Here is a 15,905-nt window from a genome sequence, read left to right as displayed (position 1 = left end):
TAATTAAGGGCGTGCAAAGATGGGTTGTGTTTATGATCATATAGTGGGCCAGTCTGGGCCAAAATGCCCGGGCCGATACGCTGTATAAAAACAAGATTTGGTCTTCAAAAAGCTGTTTTTCAAAAATGAGTGAAAAATAGGGGGTGGTCTTATATTCAGGCCAATACGGTATTAGCTGGCCTGAATATAAGAATATACGGTATTAGCCTGCGGGCCGTCTGAATGTTAAGAGGTTAATCTGGGGGAAACCCAAGCTTTATCGATTCCTTATTCTTTTCCTAAATTCTTTTCCAGGTGTCGGAGAAGGAAGAGGCTGAAAAAAATCTTCAGCAAGAAAGCATGGCAATCTTCGTCATCAGAGATGCACAAGCTGTACCCACAAACATTGGCATCATACTTGAGGGACAAGAGGTTCTGAGCGACTTGCTGTCTGTCGCAAATGCTGTTGCCATTCTCCTGGGCCTTCTTTATGCCTTATTCAGTCTGGAATATCCCAAGACATTTGAATATATCCAGAAAGTCATCATGGACCCAAAAGGCATGACAAACAAAGTCAAGAGGCTCTGTGACCAGCTCTACAATAGAGCTTAATTCTGGGTTCCCACACATCCCAGTTTACTCCCGTAAATGATGTCATGTTTGAGTGGCTGGCTATGGTTCGGCGTTCTACGTAATGCTACGTGCTGCAGCGTTCTGAAAGCTGCCAGTTTAACTTTACACCAATGAGATGAAATGGGACGGTGTATAGCAACAACTCTGCACACTAAAAAAAAATGGTTCTTCAGCGGTTCTTCAGGGGTTCTTTGCGGTGGTTAAGGTGCTATATAGCACCACTACCATTTAAAGAACCTGTTAAGCCCAGTTTGGTTCTTCAGCGGTTCTTTAGCGGTTCTTTGGGGTGGTTAAGGAGCTATATGGCACCTCTTATGGTTCTACATAGCACCATTTGACAAAGGTAGGTGCTATATGGCACTTAAAGTGGTTCCCCTATGATTACAAGCCAATGAACCACTTTTAGTGCTATTTAGCACCATTTTTGTTTAGAGTGTGTACTTCCATTCCAATTTTTGACTTTTCAACAATGTTTTTTTTACAGTTGGATATCATTTGTAGCATCATAAAATACAACGAGGACAGAGATAGTGAGAATCTTTTTTTTTTTTTTTTTTTTTATTGCAAGATGTACATAAATTGGGATCACAAACAGGGAAAACAAATAAACAAACAAACAAACAAACAACCAAAACAAAACCAATACAGTCAGGAACTGACAGATGCGTGCGTTTGTGTGTGTGCGTGTGTGCATGTGTGCGTGTAAAGGTAACTGGGTGGACGTGTCACAGTACATACTTTGAAGAACAAGAGATAGATGGAGAAAAAAAAAAAAAAGGAAGATAGTGAGATACTGACTACAGCTGCATTTCTAGTAGTGATGAAACTGAGAAATTGTCACATTTCCCTAATTCACTGCATTGTTCTCGGTTAAGGCTGTTGTTTTCTAAGGTCAATGTTTGCCAGCTCTTAGAAGTTGAAAATCTGACACTTGAGTACTGAAATTGTGGATATGTGTAAGTAATGTATAAGTTAATAAATATCTATGTAATGAAAATTATTTGTCTTTTTTTTTTCTTTCTTTTTTTTATTATTTTGGACAAGATTAAATATTAAGAAATGTTCCTTAATGGTAAACATGTTTTATTAAATCCATATCTTTTTGTTTGTTTAAAATAAATCATTTCAATTAATTTGTATTTTTAAAAATGAGAAATAATTGTATAATTAAATCTATATTTGATTGGAGAAAACAAATAATGTCTAATACATATTTCTTAAATGTGATTTTTTATTTTATTAAATCTATATATTTTAGTTTAGATCAAAAACAGAATTTAAATTAATTGACTTTCTTCAATAAGAAAAATATACTTTGTGCCAAGGTTTAGAAAATACATAGAAAATATTGGTTAGGGCAAGTTATTTATTTTTCATTGGCTCAAGTTATAAAATCTAGATGTGAACCCTATAACTTTTTTTAATTGGATGAATGAAAACCTTTTTTTCAGTGTGTGTGTGTGTGTGTGTGTGTGTGTGTGTGTGTGTGTGTGTGTGTGTGTGTGTGTGTGTGTGTGTGTGTATTGTTTTGGAAATATTTTTCTTTCTATATATAGATATGTAAACTGTATATTTATTTATTTGTCAATGACAACACACATTAATTAGCACATTAGGCTAATATGGATTTATTCCCATGGAAATTCTTGGCTCTAAGAATATATATTTGTAAATCTCATCAAAAGACAAAATTAAACCCAATGTGATTTCTAGACATCGTAATGTTATTTCTTTCTCTAAAATTGTTATTGTAGGCTACATAATATCTTATTTAGCATTGCATTAGCAACCTCTTTCCCCCGTAGCGTATCCTATTCTTAGCTTCATTATTGTTAGTATTTTTTCACAGAAACACAGAATGACAAATGAAGAGTTCAGATGCAAAAGCCTCTAAGTGCCATCTGAAATTTTCTTCTAGAATGATCATTTTTATCAATCTCATATATTTAAGTTCAGTAATTTCACTTAAATGACAATTCATTTTCATTGCCATTTAAGTGAAATTACTGAACTTAAATATACGAGCTTGATAAAAATGATCATTCTAGAAGAAAATTTCAGATGGCATTTAGAGGCTTTTGTATCTGAACTCTTGAAATATAGTCTCAAGCACCACCGGCAGCCCATAGCCTACTGATTCTCTAAATTCACTGTAATAATCTTAATTTGAGTTTCATAAACTCGGCGTTGCGTTTGAAATCCGAATTTTATTATTCTCCATTTTTTCAATCAATACATATTACATAGCGAAAATAACCTGCTGAAAGAAGCAGTTTTTTTGACAAGAGACATCGTTATGTTTCGCTCCTCTGTCTGCGCTTCAGAGAGCATCTAAAGCCGCTAAACGTAGGCCTATGGAACGTTGCAACCCTGAGTCCAGTGAAACCTGCAGTACCTGCACATGTCCACTTGATGGCGAAGTCTGTCAAGAAACCCCAAACATTATACTTCCATCAAATCTGAACACAAGGTGACAGTAAAGTCATGAGATATAGTTCAAATGCTTTTCATGTAAGTCCATAAACTAGTCTTAATTGTACTTTATCATAATCTCTCAGATGTTTTATTAATTTAGTGTTGATAACTTTATTAAAAAAGCCTGTTTATACTGATAGTGGCTTAATTGCTGGCAATATTATTAATAAAAATGATTTATTTATCATTTTTATTCCTATTGCTGTTGTTGACATGTGTAGCTTATTTCTTTAAGGGTTGAAATACAAATAAATAAACTGACAAGGCAAACAAAAAGTTTTTCCCTCTTGAAGAGATAGTTCATCATCATTCACTCAAACACTCATGTTGTTCCAGACCTCAATTACTTTATTCTGTCAAACACAAAAAAAAAATACAAATAAAATAAAATAATAATTATAACAATTAATCAGTTTTTCCCCTTCATGTAGTAGAAGTCAATGGTAACCAAACCGGTTTGCTTTATCAGCATTCTTCCCAATATCTTTATATATATAATGACTGAGCATCCTGGATTGGATCCTGTTTGTTTAAACGTGTATTCTCTTCAGAATGCATACATTTATCGAGCCGACTATGGAACCTTACCCGGGTATTCCAGAGTTCTCGCGAGAGCACAAGTTGAATTTGCTCAGCGAGTTAGATTTAGGTCTGGACTTCCAGGCTGTGTGGTGATGAGGGTTCGCCGTGAGTTTCCAGATGATCAGGGCAGATATGTTGGTTTCCTACCAGCTGATGATTGAATCTGGACACCATGGTGGAAATGACCTCCTCCTTGTCTGGCCGCTCATACTCCGCACAAAGGTCTGATAGTATGGGTATCTTAAGTACCTCATCCATGTATGGAGCAGGGTCCACAAAAACATGCTCAAATATTAGGTCCTGCAGGTCATCTAGGTACTCTGTGCAATAAAACAAAATGTATTTATAAATGTATATCCTGTTGATGATGTTGCTTGTGCACGACCAGCATTTTCATTGTAATGAAATGCAGCCAGGTTTAGTCTGCAAGTGCACAGACACAATTCAGGAAAATAGCCTATAGTGATGTAAAGTTATTTTAACAGCAGTTAAATTACCTGCACAACATTCCAAGAAATGGGAACACTGTTACGTCAGAAACGAGGACACAATGTGCAAGTAAAAAGCTTTTATTTAATAGTCAATGATGATGATGATGATGATGATGATGATGATGAATAATCCGGGTGATGCAGGCGGTGGCACAGGGACTTTGATGGTCAGACACGGAGTGATGGATGAAGTGCAGCGTGCTCTGATGAGTGATGACGTGATCCAGACATGAAACGTAATCCAACAAAGACGCGAAACCGGAACACAGGAACTCAAGACGGGACACGAGGCACGGGAACAGGATCAGACAACACAGAGACTTCATGCAACGATCTGACAAAGGAGATGAGAAAGTGGTGAGCATTTCTAGGAGATGAGATGAGTGGCAGCTGGTGATGATGAGTGATTGCAGCTGGATACTGATCAACCGTAACGATCCGGACACACCCACTCACACACATGTAAACAACAAGGCACGAGACTAGAGAGAGACATTGGATCTATGAACCGTGACAAACACCACATTTTTTGGGGCAAACCGTAGAATGTCACTATGAAATGACTCCAAAGATGAAGTCTGGTGATGTGGACTTAGTTTGGTGATGTCCTTCAAAATCCGCGTGTTTGTCATCACTTTCTCCAGCTTGTAGAATGCCTGAGTTCCTATGAGAAATGATACAAAAATTGCATTAATTACAACTAATAACTTTAATTTTAGGTTATTTACACTTCGACTAACAGTCCCCTTTTTTTTTTTTTTTTTACATGTCGTGTTGCCTAAAAATAATATTTGTTTACAGTATCATACTGGCAACAAGCCACTTGTTTCTATCTCTGCTTCCCTTTAGATGATGTAGACGAGCAGGAAAGTTTGGATCCTCTGTGTACGTTCCTGACATGGTTCAGAATCGATTTCCATTTTGCCACTCTTTCTGGTCCAGTGGTTGAAGATGATGCAGTAAATGTGGTTTTTAATGCTTCTCTGCCATTTCCGTAATTTTTCACAAGTCTTTCATCTTGGAAATGTTTTCAAGTTTCCTCACAATCCCTGTAAATAAAAATATAGACAAGCATTTTACTGCTGAGAATAAATACAGTGATGTTCACAGTTTGCCAGTACTAAATATTTGTGATATGCCTATAAACTGTCACAATTTCTTAATTTTCATATTAAACCCACTTATAAATCTATGTTATTGAATTTGTACGATTTATAATGAATAAAACCTTTTTCGATGTGCCACACATCATAAAACTGGTTGATGTTATGTTCTCTGAGGCCATAATTGGGGGTTACTGCTCCTTCACTTCTTCTATGACCATCATCAGAGCCGCCTTAACCTAATGTTAGGCCCCGGGGCTGAGAGGTTTTGTAGGCCCCCCATCCCCTCGATTTAAAGAGTCTCATTTAAAAAAAGTGTAATAGCCTATCTATAGGTAATCTACATCACAAAATGCATTAGTTTCTTTCGAGACCTACAACAGTGATTTTTTTAAATATTGTTTTTCATTTTAATATTGTTATTAACATATCACTGAGCACATAAACACAAGACATTTTATTTAACAACCACCAGTGGCGTAGGCAGAAATTGTATTTTGGGCGGGCCATTGAAAAAGTGAGTGGGCCTATAGTTTTTCTTAGAAAAAAAATGACTTAAATAATAATTAAACCTTAGAGAGTAGAAAAAGAATAGACAAACTGCAAAAAACAGTTTTTTTATTTTTATTTTTTTATTTTTTTATTTAGAAAAACAGGGACAGCGTACAATAAACATTAACCTCAAGGGGAGAGATGCATAGTACCAGGTTTTAGCTCAAGAGCTAATTTCCACCCGTAGTCCCTGGGACACCTTTATTTTGCAATATTCGGCAAAGACAATAACAAAACACTGTCTAATCATCAAGTTCAACCAACAGAGCTCAATAAAGGCTGGACAAACCACTAGACAATAACCTGTCTATTTTATTCAGGTTAGTCAGCAGTGCAAAGACAGTTCACCCGAAAATAAAGTAGGCTAAAAGTAAACGAAATTCAAATAATGAAAACTCTCAGCAGAGCACGGTTTGAAATAAATAACAACACACTCCCTAATTTCTGTTAAATCAACCATATACAATGCAATCAGACAATGCAATTAAGCTTTTGTGCCAAAAAAAATAGCAACTACAAAAAATAAAACCAAGAAAACTGTCCAAACCACTTTGATGAGAAGCTCCTTGATTTTCTATTCTTGACAGTGCAGGGAAATACCTTCAGATTGGGTTGTGAAGGTGGTTCATCAATTGCAGTTAGATCGGCGGGTAAACCCGCGTCAGGCTGACCGGGAGAGAGCACTGGCACTGCCGCCAGGGAGAGAGCGGCGGCCGCCACCAGCGCCTGACTAGCCTTCTTGTGGGTTAATGAGTCTGAAGAACTGGGCTGGGTAGACTCGGCAGATGGCGTGTCTTCTTCCTCAACTCTTAAAAAAAAAAAAAAAAAAAAAAAACATTAAAGAAACTTGTTTAGCCATTATTGTGGCGATATACATTGGCTAAAGGCCGCCAGAGCCCGCCGCTCAGAGAGTCTTCCTGTCGCCCTAGCAACCATAGGCTTTCTACAACTTGCTTCAACAATTCCATTTTATTCGGAAAACAAATTAAACACACACACCAGTCAACAATAAATCAGGTTTATATTAATATATTTTCTTAAATACATTTGAATAATAAAAATAAACTAAAAATGTATTTTGATCAAACTTGCCTGGGCGGGCCAGCGAGTAATGTGGGCGGGCCAGTGCCGCCCTGGCCCATTACTGGCTACGCGCCTGACAACCACACACAGCAACTAAATTTCAACTTTATGCAAATGAGAAGCGATTTTCGCGAGCGACGACCAATAGGAAAGAAGCCTTTCAGTGGAGCTCAGCTCCCGTCACCGTCTCGAGTGAAATTGCATGTGAATCGGCAAGACCGAAGAGTTCAAGGGCGATTTCACTGTTTTATATGATTTGACTGTAACTAACCACAAACATGGATATAATAAAATGATGCATGGAAAAGAAACTGTCGACAGTCTCAGTGAGTTTAATTCATACATTTATAGTTCGAGTGTTGTAGTTTTATGATGCAAGTTTAGCACTGCTGCAGTTCATTTTACAGTGCATTATGTTGACTATTAGGGACAAGAAAATGTATTAGCCTATTTGTCAAATTCGGATGACGTTTTAGTAATTGATGACAGTATGAGTGAGTTTAATTTGTAGATTGATCGATCGTTAATCTAGTAAATGATTTAATCCCTGAACACTGCTGTGTGGTAGATATAAAAACACTCTCCCAACAGCATACTGTTTCTTTTGAGCCTAATTCCTAGTCAAATTAAAATGATATAGTTGTATAATATCACTTGTGGTGGTGTTTTGTATAGATGTGGCCAGACGAGCAGTCTCATTCGCGCCGCGGGACCTCTAGACGCGCGTAAACGCGTCTTTACAACACTGAAATCACTCGCGCCAGACGCTCTATTCGCGTTTGGTGTGAACGCACCTTAACAATAACATTAGAGCGACAGCACTACCAACACCCACAAGCGACTAGCGACATACAGCGACAAAATCTGACAAGTTAAAACAATATGACCTTTTCAGCTCATCATGAACCTGAACATGGGAGGCCCCTGAACTTGGGAGGCCCCTGGGCTTCAGCCCAGGTAAGCCCGTGCATTAAGGCGGCCTTGACCATCATGGTCCACTACCATATCAATCCCCACCGTGATCGCCAAGTGCAACATGTGTTGTGCAACACACATACAAGGTCTAAACATGCGACAAACTGATAATCAGTAGGCTACAGAATATCTCATTGTTATTATATATCCAAAAGAGAACTGTTTTGATCAACTCCCAAAAGTTAGAAGTTAAGTGCACTGAAATACCATTCTAATTACTAGTAAATAGTAATACCTTTACAAGAAGCCTATTGCCTATTTCAGGGTTTTCCTGGCTCAAAATGAGGCGCAGGTGGTAAAATCATAATAATGTATTTTAATAATAAGATAATAAAAATGTGTATTTTTTTGTAGATCATCATATAGCCTAATGTGTTTTCCACCATTTTTTCTGTTGGTGGAGCTTGGTACATCTAGGGGGGTCCGGGGGCATGCCCCCCGTAAGAAAATGTTGTACATTTTAAAGATAAATTCATTAATCTGGTGCACTTTGAGTCGCCCGAATCCACTATTAAGGCGAGACACGGCAGGCAAAAACAAAGATTTTTCATGCAGTGGTTGTCATAATGACTGGATACGAGACAGGAAGCAATTGCAAGTGATTTATTCAGATAGTGCAAACAACAGTCCAACTGTGCAACAGTGCAAGCCGATGGGAAGAGTGACGCAGGGACTTCGATGGTCAGGATCCATGAAGAAGTGCAGTGAAGGTGACGGTGAGACAACGGGTGAATCCACAACGAAGACTTGGAACAGGAACACAAGGCAGGAACTGGGAACAGGAACACAAGGCAGGAACTGGGAACAGGAACACAAGGCAGGAACTGGGAACAGGAACACAAGGCAGGAACTGGACACCGGAACACCAACGACATCAAACAACGATCTGACAAGGATGATAGAACAACGGTAAGTATTTAAGGAGTCATGATATTGCTTGCAGCTGGTGATGAGATGATGATCAGCTGGAGCGGATCAAGTGATGTCATACACTCACGCCCACAACACACGCGCTCACACAACAACATAAACACAAGACTAGAAGGAACAGAGAATACATCTACCGTGACAGTGGTCAGTTTTGAGATTTTGGGCTAGTTTACTCCTTCAATATGTGTTCTTTCAAGCTGCTATAAAGAAAACGTTGAAAATATACATTAAGATGTTTATTTTATTACATTTTGTTTACTTGCGGCAGTAAGTTTCTCCCGAATTTACCAAGAAGTTATCATTCCAGCGCGACACGCCGAGATCCGTCTGTTTACTGAAGTCTGTCATGACCGGGATCGCTGTAAAGCTCTGAGTCTCCTGCTCTGTAACCCAAATATGGGCATTTCCTTTCTATCAGTAACCAATCGTGAATGTCCAAAGGGGGATTTAAAGCTAACGACGAAATCTCATTTAGAGCTATTTAACTCTTTAACTGCCGTTTTCTCAAAATGAGTTTTTTGTCATTCTCCAGTAGAAACATCTCAGCCTGTGTAGCACCTGTGTACACCACACTCTCCAGTTATACACTTAGCAGTATTCTGAAGATATTTTCAGAGGGATTTGTTAATAAATCATTCCTGGCCTGATTTATGTGACATTTTAATCAAAAAAATATGGTGAAAATCGATTTTTTAAGGCTATGGACAGTATATTTTAATTTCCTAGGTAATGAAAGCATATATCCTGAAATCCCTCTGAGTTTTTATTTTCATCTTGTGTGTAAACAAAATGAAAAAATAATTTTGCATCTGGCTTTATCATATGTTCAGATCTATCTACCGAAAATATATGCAAAATCGTACATATTTAATGAGATAATGCCTAATTTGCATAATTAAACATATAAATTTCTAAAACTTGTAATACATTTTTTTATATACTTGTGTAAGTAATCAACTGAGGAAGTTTCATGGTGATATCTATTATTTAAACATTTTACCCTATTCACCTGTAGTGTCTCGCCTTAAAAATAAAAAATCCACCCGCAAACCGCCTATATTCTTTGATTTAGATCTGCATCTGATCATCACATTACAATTATTCAAATTCTTAGTGTTAAGCATGATAATATGGTAACATATCACACTTAAAATAAAAGTTCTTCTTTTGGCAAAATTACATTTCCTTAATAGCCTAAACAGAGGCTTTACTCCCTTCAAGCTTAAATTGTCAGTTTCATTACATCACTGTTTGAAAACACTCAGAATCATTTTTTGTACCTTTATAAAAGGGCATTTTCCCCTAATTTTATTAAATGTATGCTCCATCTTTCATTTCAAATTCTTAAATTTGATAAAATATATTCAATTAAAATAATTAGACACTAGGCTGTTACCAATAAAATTATTAAATTAGATTATTTTAAATATTTTTGAATATACAAATAAGGAATGTTGAAAAGAATGATACTTTATGAAACTAGCGTTTTATCATTCAACGTTGACACTTGCTTGAGAAGTTGAAGTCGTTCTCTATCGCCACGGTGGTTAAAAATGGTACGGTCCACAATAGGGGTGTCTGAAATCGCTTTACATTAAAATGTTCCTACAGTGAAAATAGGAGTTGACTTGTATTGTAACTGTAATTATATTTTTTCACAATATCAGAAAAATTATCTGACCCCCCCAAAACTGATATTTCTGTCCCCTACTGGGTCTTCATTGGGGGGTATAGTACCCCCCAGTACCCCCTGTAATTCGGCGGTCAGTTACAATACACTCCAGAGTAACACCACGAGCTTCCAACAGGGCAAGGCTCCTCTGTAATCCTTTTTCCATGTGGTAGCTTCCTCCCACTTCGTTACTCTGAAATAGACAAGTATAGGGAACGAAACAATCATCTTAGACAAACCAGAAGTTTTAAACTTCTCAAAATGTAATTTTTTTAAATACTGATATTTCTTCTCTCCCACCTGAACCAGCTCTGGTGTGTCCACAACGGTGTTGGTCTGAAGGTCCATCAATGTATAGCTTCCAAACTTTGCAGAGTGGCCTTTGAAAGTAATATTACACAAAGCATTATTACCACGAGTGCATTGAATTCAGTTAGATACTAGGGGTGTAAATCGGACAGTTCATCACGATACGATACGATATCGATTCTCTCAGCCAGCGATACGATATTTGCCGATACTTCAAAAAATTCTACGATACGATTCGATTCGATTCAGGGCTATATCGATCGATTAATCGATATATTTAGAATTATGTTCACACAACCAGTTACGTTTTTATTAACTCACAAATGCAACCAAAATATATAACATGAATGTTTAATTAAACTCTTTGAAAATTGCACACTCTCTCCCAATTGGGACATTTACAACAGAAGAGGTAATTTGCAAGTACTCCGTTCTTGTTCATTTTCATAAATCATGTTTTTTATTATTATTATTGTGCATTCCAAGTAATATCAATCAAACTGCAGCTGGGTTGTTTTGATTAATAATAATAATAATAACTTAAATACAGGTAAATTACAAAATCAAAGTTAATTGAAAGTATGCTTTAATATGTTAAAAGTTTTTTGTTTTTTTTTGCAGAGCAGATTCACATTTCTCTGAGTCAAACAAAATCAAGTAATTGCTATGATAAATAATACAACACTCGGTTAATCTTCGTAACGTTAATCTCCTCAGCTGACATAGACGCCTGACAAACTTTGTTGTTGTGATAACGTACACGCAGTACAGAGAGCTTTTCTCTCACCACTAAACGAACTGCTTTAGTAAGGTTCTGTGAAAATGTTTCCGGTTTTATTTTCCTTTTACGCCCTGAAGAAGATATCACGAGTTCATTGAAATTATCCACCCTCGATCACTTAGTCAGCTTTGACGAAACTCCTCTTAGCCAGCGCGTCTTTTCAAAGTGACATCTGACCTGAATACTGCGCACTGAGTAGCTAAAACGGACTCGCGTTCACCAACAAGGGTGCGAGTGCTTGTCTCTGCTCTGTAAAACATGAACTCGCGATGCCTTGACAGCGGACAACCGGCTTTTGTGAAAAAACGTAGGGTTTAGTCAGTCTTGTCAGGCGTCTATTTCAGATGAGGAGATTAATGTTATAAAGACACACCGGCAGGCGGTTGGTGAGTAAACGAAAATGTGCGCTTTGGCGGAAGGATGTTACGTGAGAATGTGGAGTGTCAAAATAAAGGTGTATATCGATATTTTAAGAGTGGAATCGATGCATCGTATCGTTAGACGTTATATCGATGTATCGTTACACCCCTATTAGATACTACCTATGCATGTTATGCTTCATGATCCGGAAAATACCCGAGCATCCATGCATCCTTCTTATTTACAACTATGTACCTGGTGAGTCAGCCCTCATGTCACCTCCAACGATGACCCTTTCCCTTTCACTCAGGCGATCTAGCGTCTCATTTTGCTTGAGCACTAAGAAACAAAAACTCGTACTGGTTAACAAATATTAAATACAAAAGTAACAAAATATAATAATAATAAAAATAATAAAATTCTGAACCAGGGGTGTTAAACTCAGTTCCAGAAGGATCAACAGGCATACTTGAACTTTTTTGATGAGCCTTAGAGAGTTGATTAGCTGCCTCAGGTGTGTTTAATAATGATTAGAGGTAAACTCTGCAGTGCTGTGGCCAACAAGGAACTCAGTTTGACACCCCTGTTCTAAAACAAATGCACAGTTTTGAAACTTACGACATGTCTGCTGTCTCCGTTAAAGTTGTGTCCGTCTCTGCTGGATCAAATGTATAATCTTGCTCTTCAGGTGCTACTACAGATGATGTGTCCATTAGGGTTTCTTCGTCATCCTCTTCCTCCAGTTCCACACGAGGTCTCTTTGATGGCCACTTTATAGGTGTAGAGGTCCTAAATATTAAAAGGTCCCATGACATGCTACTTTTTGTAGGCTTTAATATAGGCCTTAGTGGTCCCTAGTACTGTATCTGAAATCTCTTCCCAAAAATTCAGCCTCGGTGCAGAATTATAGCCACTACAAGCCAGTCCCAGAATGAGCTTCCTTCAGACAGGCCGTTTCGGTGTCTGTAGCCTTAAATACTAATAAGGAGGAGAAAGGTGGCGCAAGGTGGAGGGTGGGTGTGGCCTTGACCATCTTGCACAACGGTACCGTGGCGTGCATGTTTACGTTGGATATTGCAATGGCACGAAGACACGCAGTCTTTCAAGCATTTCAGTTTGACCCAGAATCTGATCCAGATGGAGAAGCAACGGATGAAGAAGTTGCAACTCAGCGGCTCCAGCAGGACGTTTCCGAATGGTTAGTTTAAAATATTATGTCTGGATACAGTACTTTATTCGGATGGTTTACAGTTATTATCATGTAGCTAATGCTAACCTACTGTTGCCTTTTCATGAGAGATCTGTAACGTCTGTATTTATCTTATTACAATTACATCAAGCTCTGCGATCTTGAAATGCGGATATCGATCGCGCGCGCCATATAACCAACAGGAAAACGGTTATCCAAATAACAAAGAAGTGTACAACACTCGCGTTACAGTGTGTGTATTCACACACATAAACTGCATAGCTGCATAGCTAATGTTACAGCCACATTCTACGTGTAACAATCTAGGTAACCATAAACAGTAAAGCAACACACTTATATATCATTAGTTGACTTACTTGTCCGAGGTGTGTAGCTGAGCCAAAGAGAGTGATCCAGACTTTAGTTTCAGACGTTCAGCAAGCCCAGCTCTGTATTTGACCCTTCGGTGTTCATTTGTACATCCAATTATTGAGCAATTATTATGCTTCGCTCGCTCAAAAGCCATAATATCTCTCGTGGACAAACTAAAATCGCGCGCGCGCGTTCCTACTTCCTAGCGCATTTTCTCATGGGCGGAAAATATTCTCTGGGCGGGCAAAGCAGAGACAGGGGAGGTAACATTTCCTCCTTATGACGTCATAAAGAGGAGATTCAAGATCAGCGTGTATGAGCCTCCATTTTCTCAAAGGCAGAGAAAGATAGCAAAAGCTCGATTTACACCGATTGAAATTTCTAGAAACTTGGGGACCATATACAGGCTAGGGGAACTCATATTAATGTTAAAAAACCTCAGAAAGTGAAAATTTCATGTCATGGGACCTTTAAACCAGCTGCTGGTGACAAACTGTCAATGTCTGAAACTGTATCTGTCGTCTGGACACCTGTAATATACAAAGTAGTTGTGTGTTACTGTTATGTGACACTTGTTGTGTAACAAGACTAGTTATAGGTCCTCTGTATAAGCAGTATCATATAATACATAAACATACCTGAACTCCTGTAGCGAACATGAAACGTCTTCATTGATGACTGAGTACCAACAGACTTGGTCAGCGGTTTTGTGTCTGTCTGGCAAGCAACATCTCTGGTTTGGCTGCTCTGTTCTGATGTGCTGTCCTTAACAAATAAAGATTCCACTATCAGCGTGATAAAAAAATAACAACATAGCTGGACTCATGGTGCTATCACAAACTTTATAAGTCTAACATGTTATTATGAACTTGACAAATTCAAAGGCAATTTGGAAAACCAACGCGTAATACATACTTCTAGATGTGTAGCTGGATCACGAACAGTTGGCACTGCTACATCCTTCAGGAGCCATTTTTTTGCAAAACCTGCTTTATACTGAGCCTCATTCAAAAAGCTGTCCGGTGTAAAATGATTCGAGCAGACATAAACGAATTTTGGTAGAGTTGAGGGAGCATTTTCTTCAAAAACAAACTTAATCCACCTCGTCTTCAGCGGTTCAGATTTCGGGAGTAAATAGAGAGAGGCTATGTGGATTATTACATCCAGCCCAACGCTTGGGAGACATTCTCGTCAGTGCAGAGATGGCGGATGTGATGCCCGGAGAAACATCTGTGGAAGCAGTTTTCCAGGATCTGGAGCAGCCTGAGGATGGAACGTTTCAGATATCAAAAACTGTTTTTGTTTTATTTATTTTTTTATAATATTAATGATCAATGTCAGTGGTCACATCAAATTGTTACTTTGGTTTCACTTTATTTTGGTCCCTTTAAGACATTCTATAAGTCTATAAGAAACATTGCACCTACATGTCGACTAACTCTCATTAGAGTATTAGTAGAGTATTAGTAGAGGGTTAGAATAAGTTGACATGTAGTTGAAAAGTTACTTAAAGTCAGTAGAGTGTCTGTTGCTAGATCCATTGTTTTATTTAAAAAAATGTCAGCGCTGGTCGAGAAAATAATATTATAATGGGGGAAATAATTTTTATATTCTGTAAAAACAAGCCTTATTTTTTAGTGGAAAACAAGATAATACTTTTTAAAATAATGTTGGAGAAATAATGATTTACCATTATTATATAGTATCAAGCGCTATATAAATGAAGGTGATTTGACTATAACAAGAACATTACAATGAACACAAATTTGAAAATCTCACTACAAATAATGCAGAATTTAAGACAAAAGATAATAATCCTACTCTGCTTGTTACACTTCCACACACCTGAAACTGATCGAGTGAATCTCCTCAGCTTCTCCAATCTAGCGTTGTGTACGAACAAACCATTGATGTTGTAACATCTGCTCTAAGCTGGGGCGTTCAGCTGGATCGCGAGCTAGACACTGTCCAATCAGATCCCTGCAGTCTGTACACATTTTAATAAGGAGAGAGCTGGTTAGTCATGACCATGTGACCTGGCATTTTTGAAAACAGCGATGCTCTCGGTGTACGTTGAGCTACAGTATATATAAAAATTCTGACACACTACAACCTTTAACTTTCTGTACAACTCGTTTGCTTTATGTGTGTTTATCCATGTTATCATCATTATTCACTCACGTTTGGATAAGTTGGGGTTCTGAAATGTAACTTCGGCTTGTGTGATTTCCGTTCTATTACAAAAAGGAAGACATGTGTTCGACAACTCGTACAGCACCACTCCTAGAGACCAGACGTTTGCAGGGACGGCGTGGAATCGAGGTTCTGTAAAGACTTCAGGTGGGCAGTAATCCAGAACTCCTGTAAGGAAGACATTTGCACATTGTTGAGCTTTTTTTTTAAAGCATCATCCAAAAAT

General features: G+C 37.9%; 1 protein-coding gene and 2 long non-coding RNA genes across 3 annotated transcripts in view; 2 read left to right on the top strand and 1 right to left on the bottom strand.

Annotated features, from left to right (window-relative positions):
* LOC309510013 (uncharacterized protein) overlaps positions 1-15,905 on the top strand; it is a gene marked incomplete at its 3' end in the record, with an annotated part of 1,894,646 nt that overhangs the window by 323,948 nt on the left and 1,554,793 nt on the right. The gene's annotated exons all lie outside the window — the stretch shown is intronic.
* Positions 3,741-5,416, top strand: LOC309510049. Its single transcript, XR_014210170.1, has 2 exons — positions 3,741-4,517; positions 5,010-5,416. It is a non-coding gene; the product is annotated as an uncharacterized lncRNA (long non-coding RNA).
* On the bottom strand, positions 12,983-14,680 carry LOC309510063. Its single transcript, XR_014210183.1, has 3 exons — positions 14,402-14,680; positions 14,125-14,251; positions 12,983-14,016 (listed from the first exon to the last, which is right to left on the bottom strand). It is a non-coding gene; the product is annotated as an uncharacterized lncRNA (long non-coding RNA).

Source organism: Leuciscus leuciscus (assembly GCF_965113295.1).
Source record: "Leuciscus leuciscus genome assembly, contig: SUPER_11_unloc_1, whole genome shotgun sequence".
Taxonomy (NCBI): Eukaryota; Metazoa; Chordata; class Actinopteri; order Cypriniformes; family Leuciscidae; genus Leuciscus; species Leuciscus leuciscus.
This window is presented reverse-complemented; position numbering and strand designations above follow the sequence as displayed.